The sequence below is a fragment of the Camelus bactrianus genome, chromosome 15 (assembly GCF_048773025.1).
Source record: "Camelus bactrianus isolate YW-2024 breed Bactrian camel chromosome 15, ASM4877302v1, whole genome shotgun sequence".
In the NCBI taxonomy this organism is placed as follows: domain Eukaryota; kingdom Metazoa; phylum Chordata; class Mammalia; order Artiodactyla; family Camelidae; genus Camelus; species Camelus bactrianus.
In genome coordinates, this window is record NC_133553.1 from 65,390,493 (window position 1) to 65,413,163 (window position 22,671).

Sequence of the window (22,671 nt, forward strand, 5' to 3'; positions counted from 1 at the left end):
AATCTGTTGGGGGCGGCTCTGTCCAATCTTGGTGCCTGAGACAGAGAACCGAGGTCAGGAAGGGCTATGTCAACTCACTAATGAAGTCTAAGAGATTTCCTGGTGAAGACAGCAGGCCTTGGCAGATAAACAATTTCTTGAAAAATTAGAGTCTTTCCTGGAAGGGGAAGGGAGGTCCCTGGCAGGTTTCCTTTAGTTTCAATGACCCTGATTCACCTGCTGCCACACTTCAGTGACCCTGGGGCTGTGACACTGGGTGTGTGCTTCCAGAGACCTAGGACCCCATGTGACTTTCATAGACCCCAGGCACCTCTGCCTTCATGAACCTCTTCTTCTATTATGCATGTACATACATACATATATAATTATAGTTTACAATTGCATTTGTGTAAAGATTAATTTGATTACTATATGTCATTATTATCATATTATTTTTCTTCTGATTTTAAAAGTAGATACAATCAAACCATTTTTATGAGCTCCTAAAATTACCGTGAGCCCTTAGCACTGTGTCCCGTTCCTAATGGATACATAGATCCTGCAGAAACCAGGGCCATATGTGGGGACTGGCAAACCCAGAGGGATGAGGGGTAGACCTTCGGACTGTGGTTATGACTTCAGGTGCTTGCTTCAGAGACAGAGAGCTCAGACTGAGAGAAAGTTTGATAGGGCAGGCAGTAGGGACGTTAATGGTCTCAAAGCCACAAAAGCCTTTCCATCTGCGGCAGGCATGAGGGCTGCCAGCCCTTGAAAGGACATGTGGTGAGGTGGGAAGGTGCTGGAATGCCCTTAAGGTTTCTGACCACAACGATGAGAAGAAGAAACGGCCTCTACACAGATGTTGTGACACAAGAGATTTTGTGTAGAGCTGCACTGTCAGGTGCTGAAGGGGGCGGACTGCACAACCAGACCACGTGGACCAAGTTGCTGGCAGAGGGAACTGAGGGCAGCCTTGGTGCTGGCTTTCATCAGTGCCTCCTCCATTCTCTGAGTTAGGCTTCACTCTGGACTTCTAAAACAGTCTCTCAACCTCAACACCACTGACATTTGGGGCTGGATAATTTCCAGGGTAGGGGATGGTGGGGAGAAGGGGGCAGTCCTGTGCATTGTGGGATATTTAGCAGCATCCCCAGCCTCCACTCACTAGATGGCAGTAGCATCTCCCTCCCTAGACTGTGCCAACAAAAAATGCTTCCTCATTGCTTATGCCAAGTGTTCCTTAACCACAGGTATTACCACAGCTACCTGCTGGCATGTTTTCCTCACTCCCATCCTTCCTCCCCTCTTTCAAATAAGATCTGAGTATATCTCTTCCACCCTGAAGTTTTGTGGAACCAGGTGGACACAAACAATTTTGCACATGCCGGCCATTTGCTTCAAAGTCGAGAAGTGCTCTGACCCTTTTTGTAACTTCTCTAGGGGTTGAAATTATTGGCCATGGTGAGCATCAGTCATAAGTCTGCTATCTCATTCGAGGGTAACGGACAAGCCTCCCTGTGTTCTGCCGTAGCGACATCTAACAAACTGGCGCAGTCTGGGGCAGAGTAATTTCTCACAAGAATTTTATCAGTCTTAGATGCATTTCACTTGTTAGAATTAGTAAAATTCACCTTTAGGGGCCCGAATTCCAGTGCCACTGACCTCTTTACAAAGGAAAGTGTTAAAATTTGTTAATTAATCTCATTTATCCTTGAGGTAGATAAAATATATAACTAAATAAACAAATAAATAAACAAATTCTATGATAAGAATTTATATACAAACAAAGAAGGAAATAAATAAACAAGCAAATTCTATGATAAGAACGCTGGGGCTTTAGACCCATCCAGGGAAGTGAACACTATAAAATCCTACAGCTCATGAGAATAAACATGTCCTCAAATTCTCATCATTAGTAACATTGATTCAGAAAGACAGCGAGAAGGTGGAGGCACTGGCTTCCCTCAGGGGACAGACGGCGGGGGCAGGTGGCACTAGGGAAAACCTGGGTAACTGGAGGGGGTGGTGGAGTGACCATTCCTGGTCAGCAGGCTTCCCAAAAAGCCCAGGGGGCCTGCGGAGCCTGGGCCCACCACTTTGCTCCCTACATTAGGGTACCTGGTTACAAACAGGACAGGGGTGACCAACCACAGGCTCATCCCCTGCTTAGAGCAGGCCCTAGGATCTGTGGGATAGATTTAGGAAAAGACAGGGGATTTCTGAGCAGCTGTAATAGGTGGAGACCATCCACTCATTTCTGACAATTGTACTGAGGACTCTTATGCCAAACTTATGGCAGATCCCATGGCAAACTTCCCCTATGCAGAGAAATCTACTGTATTTCTCCAGAAATTGGTTTAGAAATAAAGAATGGGCCAGTGTTGATGAACTCTGCCCATCAGGCAAGAAGACAGCCCAGCAGCAGTTGGCTCTCACTCCAAGCAGAGGCAGAGGCTGGGGAGAAAGAGGTTGGGGCAGGCAGGGCAGCCAAAGCGAAACCATAAGGGTGGGCAGGTTGCGCACTGCACAAGTGCACCACAGCCAAGGGGATATTATTTAATCATAGTGATCAAGGACATGTATACATATTACTACAGTTTTTAAGAGATGGGAGTAAAGCATCTAGAGATGCCACTTTCTAACTTGCACAAAGAGGTCACGTGGACAGCTCAAGGGCACCCATTTAATGGTATTTCTTCCCAGTGGTGGGAATTTCAATCTTTTGATATAAGTGGACTTTTTGGTCTTTTCATTTTGCTTGTTTATTTCTAATGGAGGGAAAACTTATATGCAATCAAATGCACAAATCTGAAGAACGTATTACAGCTCAGTCAGTTTTTACATTTGGATACAGCTATGTAAATACGACTTAAAACAAGGTAGCATATTAATGGCTTAGGGAATTCTTTATGTGCAAAGAATTCATGAATCTACAATAGAAGTTTACAAAGAAATGGTCACCTAGGTCTCAGATATCTTCCTCCAACTTTGGACATGGACAGTCATTTGCCTTGAAACCGGAGTACCCACGATTACTTAGACCCAAGCCTGTGTTTAACAGTGCTCACTGCTGGTCCTATGTTACACCCTCCCTTTTCTTGAGTTCTTTATGGGTTAGATTGTGTCTTCAAACAGAGAAGAAGTCCGAAGTTGACTTTTCTTCTTTTGTAAGTAACTTATTTTCTTTTTCATCATGTTGTTCTTTGTCTTTGAATTTTGGAAATGTTATTGGGAGTGTGTCCAATATGTTGCTTCCTTTTCAACTCTTTCTTTACCTCAGTAAAGTCTCGTTTCTGTTGTTGCTGTGATGGGTTTCTTTGGTTCTGATTTCTTCCTCAGGATAATCAATTTTCTGCACACTGGACCCTCTTCTTTCCTGCCACAATGCCTTGTTCTCTTTTTTTTTTTTTTCGCTGCTTTTTAAATGGACTTTATTTTTCAGAGCAGTCTTAGGTTCACAGAAAAAGTGAGCAGAAAGCACGGAAGATTCCCATATAACCCTTGCTCCCCTCCCAGTTTCCCCCGGTATCAACATCCACACCAAAGTGGTACATTTGTGGCAACAGATGAACATCCATTGACACCTCATTGTCACCCAAAGTCCATAGTTGACATTAGGGTTCACTCTTGGTATTGTACATTCTGTGAGTTTTGACAGACGTTTAATGACATCTCTCCACCATTACAGTATCATCCTAATGCCTGGTATCATAGAATAGTGTCACTGCCCCCAAATCCTCTGTGCCCTGCCTACTCAGCCCTCCCTCCAGCTTAGCCTCAGCCATCACTCATCATTCTACTGTCCCCATAGTTCTGCCTTTTCCAGAATGTCATACTGTTGGAACCGTACAGTGTATAGCCTTTTCAGATTGGTTTCTTTCACTTAGTAATATGCATGTAAATTTTATCCATGTCTTTTCATGGCACGATCCCTTATTTCTTTTTAGTGCTGTATAATATTCCACTGTCTAGATATACCACAGTTTACCCATTCACACACTGCAGGCCAACTTGGTTGCTTCCAAGTTTTGGCAATTATGACTAAAGCTGCTCTAAACATTCATATGCAGATTTTTGCATGGACATTCTTTTTCAGCTCATTTGGGTAAATGCCAAGGAGCACAATTGCTGGTTGTATGGTGAGATCATTTTTTCATTTTGTAAGAGACTGATAAACTGTCTTCCGAAGTGGCTGTGTTATTTTGCATTCTCACCAGCAATGAGTGAGAGTTCCTGTTGCTCCACATCCTTGCCAGCATTTGGTGCTGTCAGTGCTCTGGATTTCAGCCTTTCTATTTAGGTGTGTAGTGATGTCTCATTGCTGTTTTAATTTGCCTTTTCCTAATGACCTATGCTGTGGAGCATTATTTCATGTGCTTATTTGCCATCTGCATATCTTCTCTGGTGAGGGGTCTGTTCAGGTCTTTTGCCCATTTTTTGAGTTGTTCATCTTCTTATTTTTGAATTTTAAGAATTCTCTTTGTGTTTTGAATAACAGTTCTTTATCAGACGTTTCTTTTGCAAATATGTTCTCCTCATCTGTGGTTTATCTTTTCATTCTCTTAACAACATCTTTCGCAGAGCAGCATTTTTTAATTTCAGTGAAGTCCAGCTTATCAGTTATGTTTTTCACGGATCATGACTGGTGTTGTAGCTAAAGAAGTCATTGCCAAACTCATCATCTAGGTTTTATCTTATGCTCTCGTCTATAAGGTTTATAGTTTTGCATTTTATGTTTAGGTCTATGATCCGTTTTGAGCTCATATTTGTGAAAGCTGAAGGTCTGTGTCTAATTCATGTTTAGCATGTGGATGTCCAGGTGTTCAGCACCATTTGTTGAAAAGACTGTCTTTGCTCCATTGTGTTGCCTCTGCTCCTTTATGAAATATCAGTTAACTATACTGACAGGGGTCTACTTCTGGGTTCTGCTCTGCTCCAGTAATCTATTGTTCTATTCTTTTAGTTATTGCACTGTCTTGATTACTGCGGGTTTATAGTAAGTCTTGGTGTCAGGAGGTGCCAGTCCTCCAACGTTGTTACTCTCCTTCCGTATTGTGTTGGCGAGTCTGGGTCTTTCGCATCTCCATATCAGCTTTAGAATCAGTTTGTCAACATCCACAAGACAACTTGCTTGGATTTTGATTGGGATATAGATCAAGTTGGAAAGAACTCACCTTCTGACAGTTCTGAGTCTTCCTGTTCCCAAGGATCCATGCTCTCTTTCGATCATTCTATCTTCCTATTCTTTCCCTTGGCACCAGAGAAGATGTCTCAAGTACCCTGCATATTGTTGATTCTATTTTCTTCAGTGTCCAATAGTCCTGTCCATTTCTAAGGAAGCTTTCAATTCTTTATGGCATTTCTAGTTTCCTTACTCTCTTTCCCCATCATCAAGCTCCTATTTCCTCTGAAACTTTTAGACTTATCCCTTTTCATCTCAGTCTTATATTTCATCATCTCATCTGTTAGCTCTTTTTTCATAGGGTTCACATTTTCTTGAATTATTTAAGAACACAAAGCAGCTATTTCCTAACATTTCTTTTATTTCCTTACTAAATATTTGACCAAAGCACATCTGTCATCTGCATCCTGATTGTGGTGCTTTATTTTGCAGAATCTCTTTGGCGTCCTCCTGAGGACAAATCAATAAGGTCTGGTGTTTGCCCAGCCATTAGAACCAGTGAGTGGATTGCTCTTTGTTCCCATTACTTTTTTGGTTGCCGTACAAGACCTGATGCCAGATCTTAAGCTGGAGAGGGGGCTGGTAATAATTCACACAATCAATTCAGAGCGGAAGGGAGGCAGAGCTGTGAGCAGTGCTAGCAGGGAACTGTGTGTCTGGGACCCTGGTTCAGTGTTTGGGGAAGCTGTTTTCTACTTCTGTTTCCCTATGAGATAGGGCCTTCATAGCAGGTGTAAGCCACAGCTGAACCCACCCTCCTTCCATGGATCGTTCCCTGCTTTACCAGAGGCAAACTCCACTTCCCTGCAGGCTTTGTGTGGAAGGTTGCTGCCACTCAAAACCAGGAGCCCTTCCCGCCCCAGTGCCTCTTCCACAGGCTGCTGCTCTGTAGTGTGGAGGGAGTTCGCTTGGTCTTTGCCTCCTCATCCCTCAAATTCAGGACTGGTGGGAGGGTCTGCAGGCTTTGCCCTCCTCGCCTCCTTAAAAGGGTGCTGCTTCTCAGATGGGGCCAGTGCAGATTGACTTTTCTGCTTTCCTTCTAATGTGCACTCGCGCAAACCTCCCTGTCCTTGATTTTCTGGATGTGAGTGGTCCTCTTCCCTATGATCAGTGATTCTGCACATTTCCTATTTGCACATTTCCAATAGTTTGATCAATTCAATGATCATCTTGGGGAATGTGAGTGGGTGGGGAGGCAGATCGGACATCTGCTCTCAGAGCACTGTCTTCTTCAGAACTCAGCTGGTTCGTCCATCCGTTCATCCACCTAGTTAACTGTCCAACATGGTCAGAGCTCCATGAATTTGGGTGAAGTGTCATCATCCTGCTATTTCCTTCTGACTCAGCTCACAATGGTTTCATCCTCCCTTTCCCATATTGGGAACCTGATCCCGTAGGTCTAGGCATGTCCTCATGTGTCTAAAGATGATCAGATGTTATAGTCTTATATCATTGGCCAGCCCAAAGGAAGTCAGTTCTGTTCAATTAAAACCAATACGTATCAATGAATCAGAGGCAGTTCCTTAGAGAAGGAAAGGCACAGTCTCAAAGGGGATAGGGTACCAGTCGGGCTTCCAGCTCCACGATTAACAGGCTAGGCTGCCCAGGGAAACAGCTTTCTTTTCACAGGGTCTCAACTTTATTTCTTTGTTAAATGAGTGTGTTGAATTTCCAAGGCCTCCCTCAGCCTGATATTTTTGGGTTTTGCAGTGAGCCAAACTCTGCTGTGGATCAGACAAGAGAAAGTGCAGCTCAGATTTCTGGTTAAACAGGCAGGACTAACATTTGCATTAGCCTGTGAAGCTCTATCATGTCAGGGGAGACTACACTCTGCAAACAAGGATGCGATGCTTAATATTTTGTTGAGAAAAGAAAGAGGGAGGGACCAAGAGAAGGACACAGAGAAACTGGATGAGAAAGAAAGAGAAATGATGTGGAAAAAGTAGAGAAAGACTGGAAATAAGAAAAGAAGAGAGAGAAGGAGAATGAGAGGGAGAGAGTTGGAAAGACAGGGAGGTGGTGCGGAAGTGGGGTGGGCAGAGGAGGCCCCAGGACAATACAGGTGGCTATGGAAGTGAGGGGCTGGACTGCTGGAGTGGAGGAGATGAATTGAAAAGCGTTTCATTCATTCTGGTCACTGTCTGAGGTGACAAACAGAAGCTCCAAAGGTCTGACCTTTCCTGGTGGCTGCCTCCCACTTACATCACCACTCAAATTGCCAGCGCACCCCTGAGCACAGGAGGAGGGAGAGATGCGGCTGATGCAGTGACATCCGGGCCCCACTAGGTGGCCGCGGGCCTCCTTTGAACTCTAGGCTTAGCAGAGAATTCCTTCCCATGTAACCAGTGATCTATTTCCTATTTCCTCTGTTCCCTGGAGAAGATGGGATGGAATTGTGATGAAAAGAATTCTAAATAGAGTAAAAGACACACACACACACACACACACACACACAGAGCCCTCTGTGGAAGCAGTTGTTGTGTGTGGAAAACATAACCACTGCAGAGAGGCTGAGCCTGACCTCCGCAATTTCTTACCTGGTTTTCCTTAGCAACCAGTGGTTTTCTCTGAAAGCCAGCAGATAGAGATGGGGTTGAGTCTGAGTCTAGGCTTGAGGTCTACCTTTGGTTAGGGTTACGTTCAGTCCACAGTCAGGGTTAGGATCAGTATGAGGTCAAGGTAAAGGCTCTGATTGAGGTCGGAGTTGGAGTTATTCTGTAGCTGGGAAACAGAATGACTATAAGCTTGCAGAAGTGACCCCATGACAGTTTGAGCTCTGCTCTCTAAGGGAAAAACTAGGGATGAGTTCCTGGAAGGAATAAGCTTCTAGTGAGGCTTTGAAGAAGAGGCAAAGGGAAACCTTGTGGGATCAGAAAGAGTGGCTGGATGCAAATGACCGTAATGTTAGTTAAAATCCTCATGGGATGGTGTCTCCTGATCAGGCTCCAGATTATCGTCAGACGCCTGAGCTCCCAGGTCACCTTCCTTTGCCCTTGGGGGAAGAGAACTCTCCCCTGGCTTTGGCCAAGGACACTTCTCACACGTCTCTGACCCTGAGTGCCCCTGGGCCCTGCGTCTGCACTCGGGGCTGCCAGGGCAGGGCAGGGGCTGGCGCCGGGTGGGTGGACACCACCTGGGATCAGGGAGTGGCTGTGGAAACAATGTGAGTCTGGCACATACCCTCCAGCCACTCCCAGGCTGGTGATGGGCTGGGTCATCACTGTGGAAGCCAGAACCCTGGGACAGATTGGCCAAGGGCTCACTGGCCCAGAGCCACCTTCTCCTGGAGGCCTTACCAGGTGGAACCCCGATCTGGCAGCTGCAGCAGGCTGGAGGTCCGTTCCACTGTGTTACCGGGCACTCTTACTGTGGATTTTGGGATTTTGGTATGCACCTTAGCTCTGTGTTCCCAAAGGATAGCCTCAGTAAAGCAGGTCCCTTCCTCCGGGCACTCCTGCACCTGTCAGTGGGCTCTGACCACCATGAGAGGACAGCCTTTACCCGTTAGTCAAAGGCTTCCCTAAAGACAGTCCACCTCAGTCAGAATATGGCTCACTGAAAAGACCCTCCCATCAGGAATCTGGGAGCTCCTGACAAAATTCCTCCACCTGCAGTCTGGAGACTCCTCTCCCATCAGTCTAGGGGATCCCTAATATCCCCCAGGAATCTCCATCAATGTGGTTAAACCACTGAAGGATCTTCTTGAGGATGGAGCCCTTGAAAGTATGTCATCCCCAGTAGCCTGGGGTCCCTGGGGGGATGTCATCACCCTCAGCAGACTGGGAAGTCCCTGTATGTTCCTGGAGAAGAGCAGTCACAGTGAGATGGAGACATCAACTGAGAATCCAAGCCAGGCTCGAGTGAAGTTCAGGGTAGGATGTCAGTCTACGCTCATGAAGATTTCGTCAAGGGAATGGTGGTGGACGTGACAGTGCTGGTGGTGTTGGTAATCAAGGGAGAGTGATGGTGGTGGTGATGGTGGTAGTGATGGTGGCGGTGATGGTGGTGGTGATGGAAAGTAGGGAGATGGTATTGGTGGTAGTTGTTGCAGTGGCGGAGGGTGACCCCAGTGATGGGGCAGCACTGGTGATGGAGGTACCGCCTCCAGAGTTCTTCCCTGGGGATGTTTGAATGTGGTGGTTCTCACACTTCAGTGCACGGCAGCATCACCTGGGGGGGCAGGTTGCAATGCAGATGGCTGAGCTTCTCCCCCACAGTCCCTGATTCAGTAAGTCTGAGGTCGGGCCTGAGAACTGGTGTTTCTAACAAGTTTCCATTTCTCAGTTGCCCTGGATGGAAGAAAGAAGATATGGGTATTTTAAAAGCTGGAGACCGACGATGTCGGCATAGGACTGGATATTACCTGTCACCTAGTCTAGCCCCCTTGTTTGTAATCTGCTTCCTCTTGAGAAACTCAGATGCACATTTAGGTGTAAATGTGGATATGCAAATGCACATATAAACATACACACACACATATATATTTCCTTTTTTTTCATATTTTCTGTATGCCTTTGTACATACTCATCGAATTTTGATAAGACAATAAGCTTTAATTCTCTCATTAAATACAAAGATGTGAGGACCAAATATAAATAAATGACTTCTTTTAGATTGTAAAGATAATCAGTGGTAGAGCCTGAGCCAGAATGGTGCTATTTTGATTTTAACATTTTTGAATTTTTTTTTTTTTTTGCTAAATCACGTATCTTTTTTGTAAAGGAGATTTAAATGATTAAATAATAAAATCAATACTATCAATAAAAAAGATACAAACCCATCACCACTGTTCTAAGAGAGATGGGTCCTGGAGCCAGGGGAGTAGAGAGTTGGGGCAATAAGGAATATCTAAAACATAAATTTTTTTTTTAAAAAAAGGGCAAAAAATAGCTGTATGCAAAAGAGGTTCTAGTTTGACCTGAAACAGGAACACGAATTACAGAGGCCAAAGCTGTGGGATTTACAAGGCTTTAGAGATGTGAGTAAGACACAAACAGAAGCAAAGCCCATAGGACCAAGACTGTGGGGAGGGAACACGGCCCTCTTGGATGGAGCCCCTGGCCAGGGTGGGGTCTGATGGCCCTGAAGCAAAGGTAAGGAAGACGAAACCCAGAGGCCGCCATGCCTCCAGCTGGTCCAGAGGAAGCTGGAGGGTCCAGGGCCGCCCAGGGGCTGACTAGATGGGGAGGGCTGATGGCCAGATCTCGGAACCTCTCTTGTCCTTCAGCCTCTTTGTTTTCAAACCCGGGGGAAGGTGGGGCTGTGTGAAGGACGTCAGAATCAGCTGGTGAATGTTATAAATATACACATACCTCCGCACAACGTGTCCTGGATATTCTGACTCAGTTTCCAGGGTGGGGCCTAGGCATATGTATTTTTACTAAGCTCCCAAGGTGATGCTGATACAAACACACACACATACACTCACACACACACACACACACACACACACACACACACACACACACATGTCAAGACCTGTGACCAGACACTATATTCAGCACCCCCATCCTCCACCACTGGCCTGGGGGTATTTATAGCAATGGCAATAATATCTCCACATCCTCACATTCTCATCTGCCCCACCTGAAGGGTCTTGGAGGCTCAGGTGATTGGATGATCAGAAAGGCCAAGAGGTGGGGAGCAGGGCTGGTCATTTCCCCATGAAGACCTGACACTGGCCTCAAAGAGGAAACAGGAGGTATTGGTGCCCGGGGGTGACTCCATGCAGACGCCCTGGATTTCCACATGAGGAGACCTGGGGGTGGGGGGCTGAAAGGTGGGGGAAGGACTTGGGGAGCCCGCAAGGTCAAAGCTGAAGGGAGAGGAGGCTGAGGCAGCAGAGGTGATGCTGAGAGGACGCTGGGCCAGGCGGCCGTGGGGTCAGTCATCCAGCTTCTGGAGGGCGCTGTGCCTTTAGCTGGAAGTGCCCTCCCTCCGCACCAGCGCCACTCACCTGCCTCCAGCCCAGCTCATCCCCTGGGTGCGTCTGTGAGGTCCTCCCAGGCCCCAGGGACTGCAGGGCCCTCTTCCTTGGCCAGGCTCTCAGGCTGTGTTCTTTGTGTTTGAGATTGGACGCACCCAGTTCTCATATTTCACCCGTTCTGACAGTGTTTTGGTAGTGCCCTCACAGTTGACTGTCCCCACTCCCCCAGCTGATTTGTCTTTGGCCCGCAGGCACCAAGGCCCCCTGTTAAGCACGGGAGAGTGTTTATTAAGATGTGTGGGCGAAGTGGTGGGTATAGCTCAGTGGCAGAATATGAGCTTAGCAGGCATGAGGTCCTGGGTTCAATCCCCAGTACCTCCATTAAATGAATAAATAAATAAACCTAATTACCTCCCCCCTCCAAAAAAAAAAAGAAATAAATAAAATGTGTGGGCTTGATTCGAGGGTGGGGTGAGCACCCATGGGAAATGAGGGCCTTGGGTTCTAGCCCTGCTCGGCTCCCTCCCTGGCTCCCGGGACCCATTCTGATGGGAGAGACACAGGAATGGCTTGTTCCCAGGTCTTCTCCCTCTTCCTCAAGCCCGGGTGACTCTGTGTCCCCTGTTCTGATGCAACAGCCGGATCCTGTCGGCAACAGAAAGATGAGTCCCCAGACCTGGGGCCCAGCAGAGTTCAGAATGCAGGCAGGGAAAGGGACATGGAGACTGTCTCTGAGACGCTGACAACGCTGCTCTCTCCCCGCAGAGGCCCTGCAAGGGGGTCACTTCAGGTCATGGGCCTGTGAGAAAGAACTAAGGTTGGCAGTTCAGGTTGAGGGAGTGACTTGAGCTGATCAAAGGAAGCTTTCTGGAGGAGGACAAAGTGAGGAAGGCCTCGGGAGCAGAGATGGCTCACTTTGCAGGTGAGGAGGCCCTGAGGTGAGGGACGGGGGCCTGCGACAGAGTGAGCTGGCAGTGGGGGTGGGTTCGGTTCTGAAGGCCGGCCTGTCCACGCAGTGACCCCGGCTGTGGGGCGTGTGGGGAGGAGGCAGGGAGGGCCAGGATGGGAGGTTTAGGGACAAAAGGATGCGGGGCCTGAGGTCCAGAGGGAGGGGGTGCGGCTGCAGCAGTTAAAGCAGCTCAGATACCAATGGGGTTTTTTCAAACTCCTCCACATCCAGCTGCTCCCTCAGCGGCCCCGCAGTCACCTGAGGTCAGGCCAGAGCAGCTGCTCCCATGTGGGGGCATGAGCCTTAGGGCGACTCCACCCTCTCTGCCAAGAGGCCCTTCTTTGGGCTTTGAGGGGCCTCTTACCTCCTAGGCCTTCAGCCCTGCAGCTCTGAGCCCCTCTGCTTGCCCATGGGCTACAGAGGACTCTCTGTGTGTGTGTGTGTGTGTGTGTGTGTGTACACTTAGGAAAGAAAGCTGTAGTTTTGTCAGGAGGAAAGGCCATTTCCTGTCCTCCACCACAGTGGGAATAGAATGTGCTGGTAGGTCCTTCATTCTAAACAGGGCGTGAGTGAGGAGGCCTGGAGAACTTTTTTCTATAATCCGCTGTGTGTGGCGACAGCGACCCTGGGAAAGACAGTCAGAGCCCCTAATGGGGCATGTGGGTGGTGTGACTGCTGACATGGGCCAGGCAGCCAGCCCCACCCCTCCCTGCCCCTGGGGACCTGTGGCAAGGCCTTAGCCGGTCAGTCTTGTGTTCTCTCCTCTTTGCTCCTCTCCCCCTTCCTTCTCGGGCTGTCCTCCTAACCAGGCACCCCGCCCCCATACTGGCGGAGTCCGTGCACAAAGGTGTAGTAAGAAATATGAAAGCGTCTGCACAAGGGCTTGTGCGAAGACGCACACACAGATGTCGGAAGGTTTTATCTGGAGGAGCTGCGAGCTGGCAGCAGCCCAAATACCCATCCACAGGTGTGTGGATAAACAGCTCCCAGTACATCCAGCCAACGGAACACTAGTCAGCAATAGAAAGGAATGAGCTACTGAGTCATGCCACAGCTTGGACGAATCCCGAGATAATTATGCTGAGTGAAAGAAGTCAGGCCAAGACAGAGTGCACACTGTACGATTCCATTTATATAAAACTCAAGAAAATGCAAACTAATCTATAGTGACAGGAGGCAGAGCAGGGGTGGCCAGGGGACAGAGAGGGGGCTGGGAGGGGCCGGGGTAGGGGTGACAACGGGCAAGAGGACACGTTTGACGAGGATGGAAGTGTTCGTTATCTTGATCATGGCGATGGTTCCATGGTGTATGTGTGTGTCAGAGATGATCCAACTGTGAGCCTTAAGTAGGTCTGTATATTATCCATCAGTTACACCTCAATAAAGCTGTTTGGAAAAAAGATGGTGGTGGTGACCGTGGTGGTGATAAAGCTGAAGCAAAAGTTTTGATGGTCAAGCAGATGCGTGAGTGATGCTTTCTGATGGTAGTTTAGGTCCTTGCCGCTCCCTGTCCACTGCGGGGATGGAGGGGACTGTGCTCCTACCTTCTGTCCCCAGCACCCTGAGTGGGGCTCACCACTCAGCAGGTAAGCAGCAAATAGTCCACTTGTTGACCTTGGTGAGGATGATCCAGCGTGAGTAATGCGACAACATAAGAGACCCAGGGGGCTGAGGGAGCTCAGAGGAACATCACCGTATGTTCATGAAGCACATGAAGGCTTCCTGGAAGAGGTCATGTCTGAGCTGAGACTGGACGGGCCAGTAAGGGCTTGCTAGGCAAGGAGGGCTTGGGTGGGGGAGGAGTGTCCCAAGGGTAGGAGACAGCTTGTGTTAAGGTCTGGAAGCTTCACGGAACCAAAGGGACTAAGGAAGTTCAGCGTGAAGGGAGCCAGCATAGGAAAAGGGAGAAGCAGGATGTCAGATGAGTTTATTAAGTGATGGATGGATGGATGGGTGGATGGATGGGTGGGTGGATGGATGGATGGGTAGATGGATGGATGGGTGTATGGATGCATGGATGCATGGATGGATGGATGGATGGATGGATGGATGGATGGATGGATGAATTGGTGGTGTTCACAAGCCATAAGGAGCTCCTACCATGGAGGGGGTCCAAGAGATTGGCATTGGAACATGACAGTCGTGTCCCAGAGGTTTCCCTCAGATGTCAGAGAAGCCTCTGCCATTTCAGCTGTCCCTCAGGTGGGTGCAATAGCCAGGTGCCCACACTGGTACCAGCGCATCAAAGGTGGGGACAAGAAGGCATGGGTTTGTACCCCCCAACCCCCACCTGCTGCCCCCTCACGGGAGGAGAGAGATCTGGGCTGTGGGAGGGGGTTGAGGGGTGGGTTTCCTGCTCTGAGGCCCCCCTCAGAACTCCCCCTGCGGTCTGCCGCGTTCACGTTCAGGTTTGGAGCGGCGGTGTGAAGACGGCAGGGCCAGTGCAGGGGGAGGGGGCGGCCTTTGCTGAGGGCCGTCAGCTGCAGTGACCTGCGCCGGCCCCGCCGGTCCCCGGGGGGCAACGGGAATGAAGTGAGAAGGGTGCAGACCGTGCGGGGCTCTTCTGGGTGGGCCAGCTGTGCTCCACACACACACAGAGCGGCCTTGGGCAGCACAGCCAGACCTGCCCTGCAGGCCTGGGGCGAGCCAGAGAGGCGACCTTCTGCCCTGGCTTCAGCCCGCCCCATGTGTGGCCTCACTTCCCCAGCACAGGGCCTGCCTTGCGCCCCGGGTCAGCCTGACCTTTGTAGGGTGCAGCCACCCACCAAGGCTGGACCCTGCCACCCATCCTGAGGATCAGTGTCCTCAGCACTCAGGGCCTGGGGGCGGCAGAGACTGCCTGTCCGTGCACGAGGAGATCCCAGTGGAATGGACTGGTCTTGACACGGCATAGTCCCTTCCCCCGGATCCACGGTCCCCGTTTCATCCTGCTGCCTGGCACTCCCTCTTACCCCTGACACTGCCTAAAACCCGCTTCCGCCCACCCCACTGCCCACCCCCGTGGCGTGGCACAGCTGCTTGTCACCTCTCAGCTGAAGCCAGAGCAGTGGCCAGCGGCCCCGCCCTGCGTGATGAGCCCTGATGCGGCTGGAGCGTCTGTGCCCCCCTTTGTGGACCCGTGTAACTGTCATCCGCTGTGCGCCTCAGGGTTGCAGCGTTCTAAAGTGAGACTGCCCTGCTTTTCCTCCCGGGCTGGCTGTTTTGTTTGGTCAACCCTTGGGCTCCCGGGAGGGCAGGCTGTGCCAGGGAAGCTGCAGCTGCAGAGATAGGTGGCGCTGAGCTGCCCCTGGCCTGCCTCCCGCTTTGCCCAGTGCCAGGCAAGGGGCAGGAGCAGGTACCCCTCCTCCCGCCCAGGTCTACCCTCACTCACCCCTCACTCCCCACCCCCTCCCTGGAGGACAGCTTTCCCAAAGCCCGCTCCCCCATGGCCCTGGGTCACTTCTCCAGTCCTGGGGAGGGTCTGGGCCGCTTCTTTCCCGTGGTGGCTCCACGCTTGCCCACAAAGCAATGTGTTCCAGGCCCCAGGTCCTTCTGACTGTTTCCATCACAATTCATAGTCCCACTGGGGACCGTGTCCCTGCACCTTCTCAGAGAAGAAGAGGAGAGAAGGAAAATGGAGTGTCTTGGTTACCACCACATCCCCTGTTTCAGGGATTTTGAAGCTTTTGAGGACAGAGCCAACCGGAATCAAAGTCTGTGGGTGGCAGGGTCAGGGCAAAGGATTGACTCTGATGGTTGTTGGCAGAAGTCACACTGTTTCATGGGAAATCAACCTCTTCTTTCCTTCTGCCTCTTCTCCTGCCCCCCAGAGAGGGCAGTGCTGACAAGTGATGCCAGGTGGCCTTTGCTGCCCATCACAGACAACTCCTGGATGCAGACTGGGAAAGGAGCTCAGGAAATGGGCATCAATTTCAGACCCAGGCTAAGGTTGTGTCTGAAAAGTGCAAGCGGGGTCCAGGAGGCAATGCACATGAAAAGTAGCTGGAACTGGAAAAGCCAGCGTGCAGGTGGAGACACTAACTGGTCAGCAAGTCCAAATGCCCATCTTATGAATGGGGAAACAGATGTGCCAGCCCTGACGGAGCTTTCTGAAGGCAGGGTCCCAGGACCCCTATGGGATATCCAGACCTGAACTTCAGTCCCCTTCCCCGAGTTCTCTACACACACACACACACACACACACACGAGCTAATTCACAGGGTGGATACCCTTTGTGGATCAAAGATTGCGAAAGTGACATGAAATATGTAAGTGGTGCATCTCTTATTTTGCGTTGAGGCGATCACACCCCCAAGCTTCAGTGGAAGCTGCGTGGTCACAGCAGGTGTGGGCAGAGCTGGCTGCTCCTGGCTACCACCTGACCTGGGGGTTTCCCAGGTGAGCTTGAGCCATGCGGCTGGATGCTGGGGAGACTGAGGAGGCTGGATAAAATGAGGGAAGGTTGGGGGAACGTCAGAGTGGACCACAAAGAAAGGAATGCCCAGTCACTGTTGTAGCCTGGGCTCTGAGGCTGAGAAATGGAAGGCCCGTCCCCACTCCACACAGCCCAGTCAGTTAGAAGCAGAAGGAGGAAGCTGGCAGAGGGAAAGGTCGTGGGCCACTCTTTTTTTTTTCCACTGGTGAATCAGAGGAGAGTGGTGATGGGAAGCCCGCTGGCCTGACCCTGCTCACCTCTGTGAGTCATAGCTGAGGTCCGTGTGCTAATCTTAACCCCTCGAAGAGGACTTGCTGGGACTTGCCATCCAGCCTTGACCACCAAAATACTCTCGGAGCTGACGTCACCCTGGGAAGGCCTGGCCCATCGGGACAGGGTCAAAGCTTGGAGCCAGGGTGGAGGGGGCTGCTCTGGGTGTTCGCCTCTGCCTCTAGCTCACCTGTGACCTTGAGCAAGTCCCAGTGAGGGGTCCAGCCAGATGAGCTCCCAGACCCTCCCAGCCCAGATGTCCTCCCAGACCCTGGCTGGGCCGGGGTCCAAGAAGGAAAGGACAGGAGCCAGCAGGAGCCTTCAGGCCAGACCTGGCCCCATCCCTGTCATAGCATCACTCACCAAGGACCTGACTCCTGAGGATGGGCAGCAAGTGATGGCAATCTGGGTTGTGGGGTCAAGCACCCCCCAGATTTGTTGTGTGACTTTGGACCAGTTGCTTCTCAGATCCCTTTTCTGCCCCAGAGGCAGTACAGCCGGTGGTTAAGGCATTGCACCGAATTGGGTTGGAGAATTGTTCCTACAGTTAGTAGCTGGGTGTTCCAGGGCGAGGCATTTAACCTTACCAAGACTCAGTTTTCATGTCTGTAAAGTGGGGGCAGCTTTTCTCAGGGAACTGCTGTGCAGATTAAATGAGGCAATACATGTGAAATGCTCAGCTCAGGGTCTGGGTCATGGCAAACAATGGGTAAATCCTTGCTACTGTTACCACCAGCTACTACCTCCGGGCCTCAATCACATTCCTTTATAAAAAGAGAGGCTGGCAGGAATGATTTCTAAGACCCTTTCTCGAACTGTCCTTCCCTCTAATCGGCTCCTCGATCCTGTGCCATCAGTCCAGGTTCTGGGACTTGGGGAATGAGGAAGCTGGGAGATGTGGACAGATCTCCAGGGCTCCAGAGACAGGATGTGAGAGGTGACAGAGGACCTGCAGCTACACAGGGGTGACAGACAGATATGGGCATCCTTGCCAACTTCCGGGGAAGCCAGGCAGCGGTGGAGCTGTGGTCTGATGGGAAGGTCAGGATGGGGGGCCCAGAAAGGCTGGACCACCATCTCCAAACTCCTACCCAGGCCAGAAAAGGGCCCTGTTCCTTTTCTATTCAACATCAGGACCCCTGGAGGTCGGGAAAGAACAGAAGCCCCCTTCGCCCTGGAAGAATGACTGTGGGGAGCTCGGATGGGGCCGGAGCTGGGGCCAGGGCAGGAGGAATGGAGGTAACCCTTCCTTGGGAAGATGAGGCCACGTGAAGCCCCTAAAAGGAACATGGCGCCTGGGAGGGGTGAGGGGCTGAGCCTGCAGCACTTCATCTGGGTGGGCCTGTCAGACTGTCTTCTCCCGGTCAGGAGGGTGCTGGGGCACGTGGGGGGCCTCGGCACCTGGTGGGGGAGACCAGCCCTGAGAATTGGGGGAGCAGGGTGCTGGGAGCACAGTGAAGACATGATGGGCATCTTTTATATTGCTGCCAAATGCTGGAGTCTACAGAGGCAGCTAAGGAGAGAGAAAGAAAATGCAATGGAAGAGAGAGAGGGAGAGAGAAAACGCAGTGAAAAGGGACCCTCTCAGTTCCTGCCCTGAGAGCAAGATGGGAGGGGAGGGTGGAGGGTGGGGAGGGCCAAAGGCAATCCCTTGACATACAGAGCTTTGACTCAGGGGTCAAGGGAACAGCTGGGAAAGCCACTGGCACATCTGGCCGGGGCTGGGCTGGAGGAGGGTGAGCCTGGGACGGCAGGAAGCCAGGGACGTGGTGGAGACAGATAGAGCCCCATGTTTACTGCCCAGCCGAGGTGTTGCAACAGGAAGAGGGCTGGGGGAGGAGGAGGCAGCTCAGGCGGAAACAATTTATCTGGAGCACGAGGAGCAGCTGGGGAGGAGGCCAGCCCTGCTGCTTTCCAAGGCCAAGTGGGATGCGAGGAAGGGATGCCTGGTGACCAAGCTGCCAGCGATCTCTGTCTCCTGCCCTGCCTGCCCTGCCTCTGCTGTCCTGCAGCCTCAGAATCCAGCCCGGCTGTCCGCACTCGGAGCAGAGCTTTTTTTCAGCCATCTCCAGTCCTCGTCGCCAGCTCAAGGTGGCCCTTCGAGTGGGATGCCTCACCAGACAGACTGCAGGCTTTATCTATTGCTGTGTCCAATGAACACCTGCCACCTGCTAGGCACTGCACGGTCCTTTACTGCGTGGCTCGTGAGACAGGTATGTGCTCACTTTCAGAGATGGAAACAGAGAAGTCATAAGTGATTTGTCCAGGGCCACACAAAAAGGAACTTGAACCCAAATGTCTTGTTTCCAGAATCATTCAGATGCCCCTGGGCACGTGGAGGTGGGCTCTGGGCCTGCCATTGACTCTGTGGGACAGCCCTGGGATGCCTTACCTCCCTCCAGCTCACAGCCCCTCCCCATAAGCATCCTTCTCCTGCCAGGGCTGATCAGGCAGCCCTGGCTATCGCGTGCCTCTCCTAAGACTCTGTGCCTGCAGCTGGACAGCCTCAGAGCAAGGATTTCTGGAGCCCATTCAGGGAAGAGGCCCTGGGGCTGGATGAGTTCTCCTGGAACTCTCCACATCTCTTGAGATAGATTTCCAGAATGAAGTGGACAGCTGGGACAGCCATGAACGACTGGCGTCCCTCTGGGAGGACAGCTGGCCAGGTAAGAGGGCAAAAGAGCAGAGAGGGCACCACTGAGATGACCTCTTGAGTTACACCCATTTTTGAGATGGAAAGGAAAAGGCTTCGGGGGCCTCACCAAATCAAGAAGGCAGACATTACCTCATCCCCACTTAAAAAACCCACCAACCAAAAAACTGGAACAGAGGCTCCAGCCCTCCATTCAGTCAATTCTCGGGGAATGTCATTTCCCACCTGCAGGGATGTCACAGCCCATCTCACTTTGTGCCATGAATGAGACTGGACATCCTCCAGGTCAGGGTCCTTGCCTCCTACCTCTTTATGTCTCATTCATGGAAGGGGAAGTGAAAGGAACAAAATTTGTATGTGTCTCACTGAGGTGGGAAGCCCCATAAAAAAGGAACGGCAGGACCCCCTGGCAGGTCCACTACTCTCCTGCCAGCGCCATCCGGTTCCCTGGCCCAGAGGCTCTATCTCACTTTTTGCCTCTGAAACGGCTTACTTCTAGGAAAGCGGAACTTACCCCTAAAATTCTACTGGTTCCCTGAGTCACTCCGGATTGGTTATTTCCTTCACTCCTGATTGGTCCATTTCCCTCACTCCTGATTGGTTATTTCTCTCCCTCCTGATTGGTCCATTTCTACAAATCTTGTTCCTAATTAGTCAACTTTTGTTATACCTCATTTGCATATGATTTGCAAAGTGTAAACTGGCAGCCTATAAAAGCCTGTGCAAACCTACAGACAGTGTCCAGAGCATGAAGTGTTAACTCCTCTGGGCCCGCTGGCGTAATAAACCTGAGTTCTCCAACTCTCTGAGTTTTACTTGGTCTCTCGCCTGGATCCACGTTGCTGTCACAACTGAGCTGTAACCCGTTTTTCTGCAACACCTCAATGAGCTGAGTACTGTCACATTCAGTCCCTACAACAATCCTGTAAAGCAAATGTAATCACTCATTTTTTAGATGAAGAAACTGAGGTCCAGAGAGGAAGGGACTGGCCCAAGGTCATATAACCAGTCAGTCGCTATAATTTAAATGCATGGGTATTGAGCACATATTGTGTATTGGTAAAAATACGTGACATTATGCTGCAGTAACAAACAGCCCTGAATCTTAATGTAACAAAGGCTAATTTTTCTGTCACCCAAATTCTGCAGCTGGATTCTTCAGGGAAATTATCTCCCACTCTTTTTTCAGGCTGCTTTGACTGGAGGCTCTATCATCTCATCAGAAGATTTCTCATTCACAGGGTGGGTCATGAGACAGTTTAGTAATGCATTGGTCAGAATTAGCCCCGTGGTCCTGCATCTTTGCAGGAGGTGAGGGCAGTTATGGGCAGGTGGAGTGTTGGCAGGCACCACTGTCTCTTCACAGCCATGCATGATGCTAGATGGAGTCCAGTCATAAATGCTCGACCCTACACTGTTCCTGAGCCCCCTGGGCAGTGCCCTCATCATGAACATTTTCCAGGGTCCCTGGGCTCTGCAGTGGGCCCTACAAAGACTGAGCTCCTTCAGCTGGTGTGAGTGTATAAGGCTCAGCCTCAGGTGAGCCTCGACGATCCCACGATGTAATTCCAATTCGTCCATTTTAAAATCCTACTTCCTTAGAGGCTACTTCTCCAGGTAAGATTCTGTGGCCACCACCCACTCGCATGGCTTCCAAAGCACATGGTGAGAGCTCTTTCCCTTCACCGTGTCCTCAAATTCCTTTCCTGCAACAGCTTGGCCAGCAGGCATCGCCCACCACAGGCATCTGCAGTGCAGAGACCCCAGGGGGATGAGAAGTCCAACCCACTGCCTCAACTCAGCTTGTCCTTGGCAAGAGGAGAACTCACTCCGACACCTCTCTTCCTGCTTCAGTCTCTGCTTTCTCCCTTGACCCAGCACCATAGCTATTTCTCTGATTCCCAAGTCCCTGGGAAAGCACAGTTCTTTGCACCTGGGCTCCAGGTCTCCTCATGTGTCCAGGGCTGAGCTGTTCCCCTAAGAACCTCACCTGGACTCGGAGGCTTCCCTTTTCCTGCCTCCAGAATTTCACCAAATCAGGCTCTGCTCTCCCACATGACACAGGCACGGGAGGGGCTGTTCACACTCACCCATTCGGGGAAGATGGGGAGAAACCCTACAGAAGTGCCAGACACCTCAAAGAACTTTCTCATCCACTCTGCACCAGAGCAAAACCAAACCATGTGGCTTTAAAGAGCCTCCAGTTGCCTGGGATTCAAATTCCCCTAGGGCTTTAGAAAGCTTAGTGGATAATTATATAAGGTGCCTAGCATAGCATTCAAAAAATATTAGAAAAACATACACAACAACATTATCTAAAGTCTCCAATATGGAGTGATCTCCGGAGTGTCAGATCTGTATATGTGACTGCCTGCTTGACATCTCTATCTGAGCATCCCACAGGTAGACCTGGTTGGAACCTCCCCACAGCCATTCTTCCTTCACAGCTCACTTTTCTCTGTCCAAGTCCAAGTCCACTTCCCACAGGAAATGGCTGTGAAGTCCACATGGTTGTTCTCCCCGCCTCCCTTGCAGCTAGGACATGGACACATGACATCATCCTGATCAGTGGAACTAGGGGCTTCTGGGAAAGTTTTCCTCTCTACTAAAATAGGCTTATGCATGGAAAGCCTGCTTTTCTTTGGCCAAGAATTAGTAGCTAGAGGTAGGTAGTGCCTAGACATCCAGCAGCTACTTTGTGACCATAAGGGAACAAATCCAATCTGCTGAGGTTGGCGGACCAAAAGTGTAGCTGAATCTTGTGTCGCTAATGATATGACTGAACCAATGAAATAACCCTGGGATATCTGGGCTTATTGTGACATACAACAACACACATCTTTATTCTAAGCCACTTCTGGTTTGGTATTCTGTTACCTGTAGCTGAAATCATTCTAATACACACACACATTATAATCAACAAGTCCATTAAAAAGCTCATCGACTCCTTCCCAAATCACTCTTCCTCTAAAATTTCTCATCTCAGCAAATGACAGGTTTCTTTGCTCAAAGTTCCAGTAATCTCTCTTCCTTCTCCCTCATTTCTCTCATTCGGACTGTCACCAAATACATTGGCTCTCCTTCCAGAGACTCTTCGGTCACTTGTCTTTTTGGTCACTTGCCAAGGTCATGGTGATCATCTCCTGCTGGTTCTCTCTGACTCCGATTTCAGTCCACTGAGTGTCCCTCTCTGTGCCCTGGACATGCCATCCTAGGCACACCTCCGGGCTCCTGCACCTGCTGCTCCCTCTGCTGGCATGCTCTCCTCACTCCCTTTTCATCAAACTCCTGTTCAGCC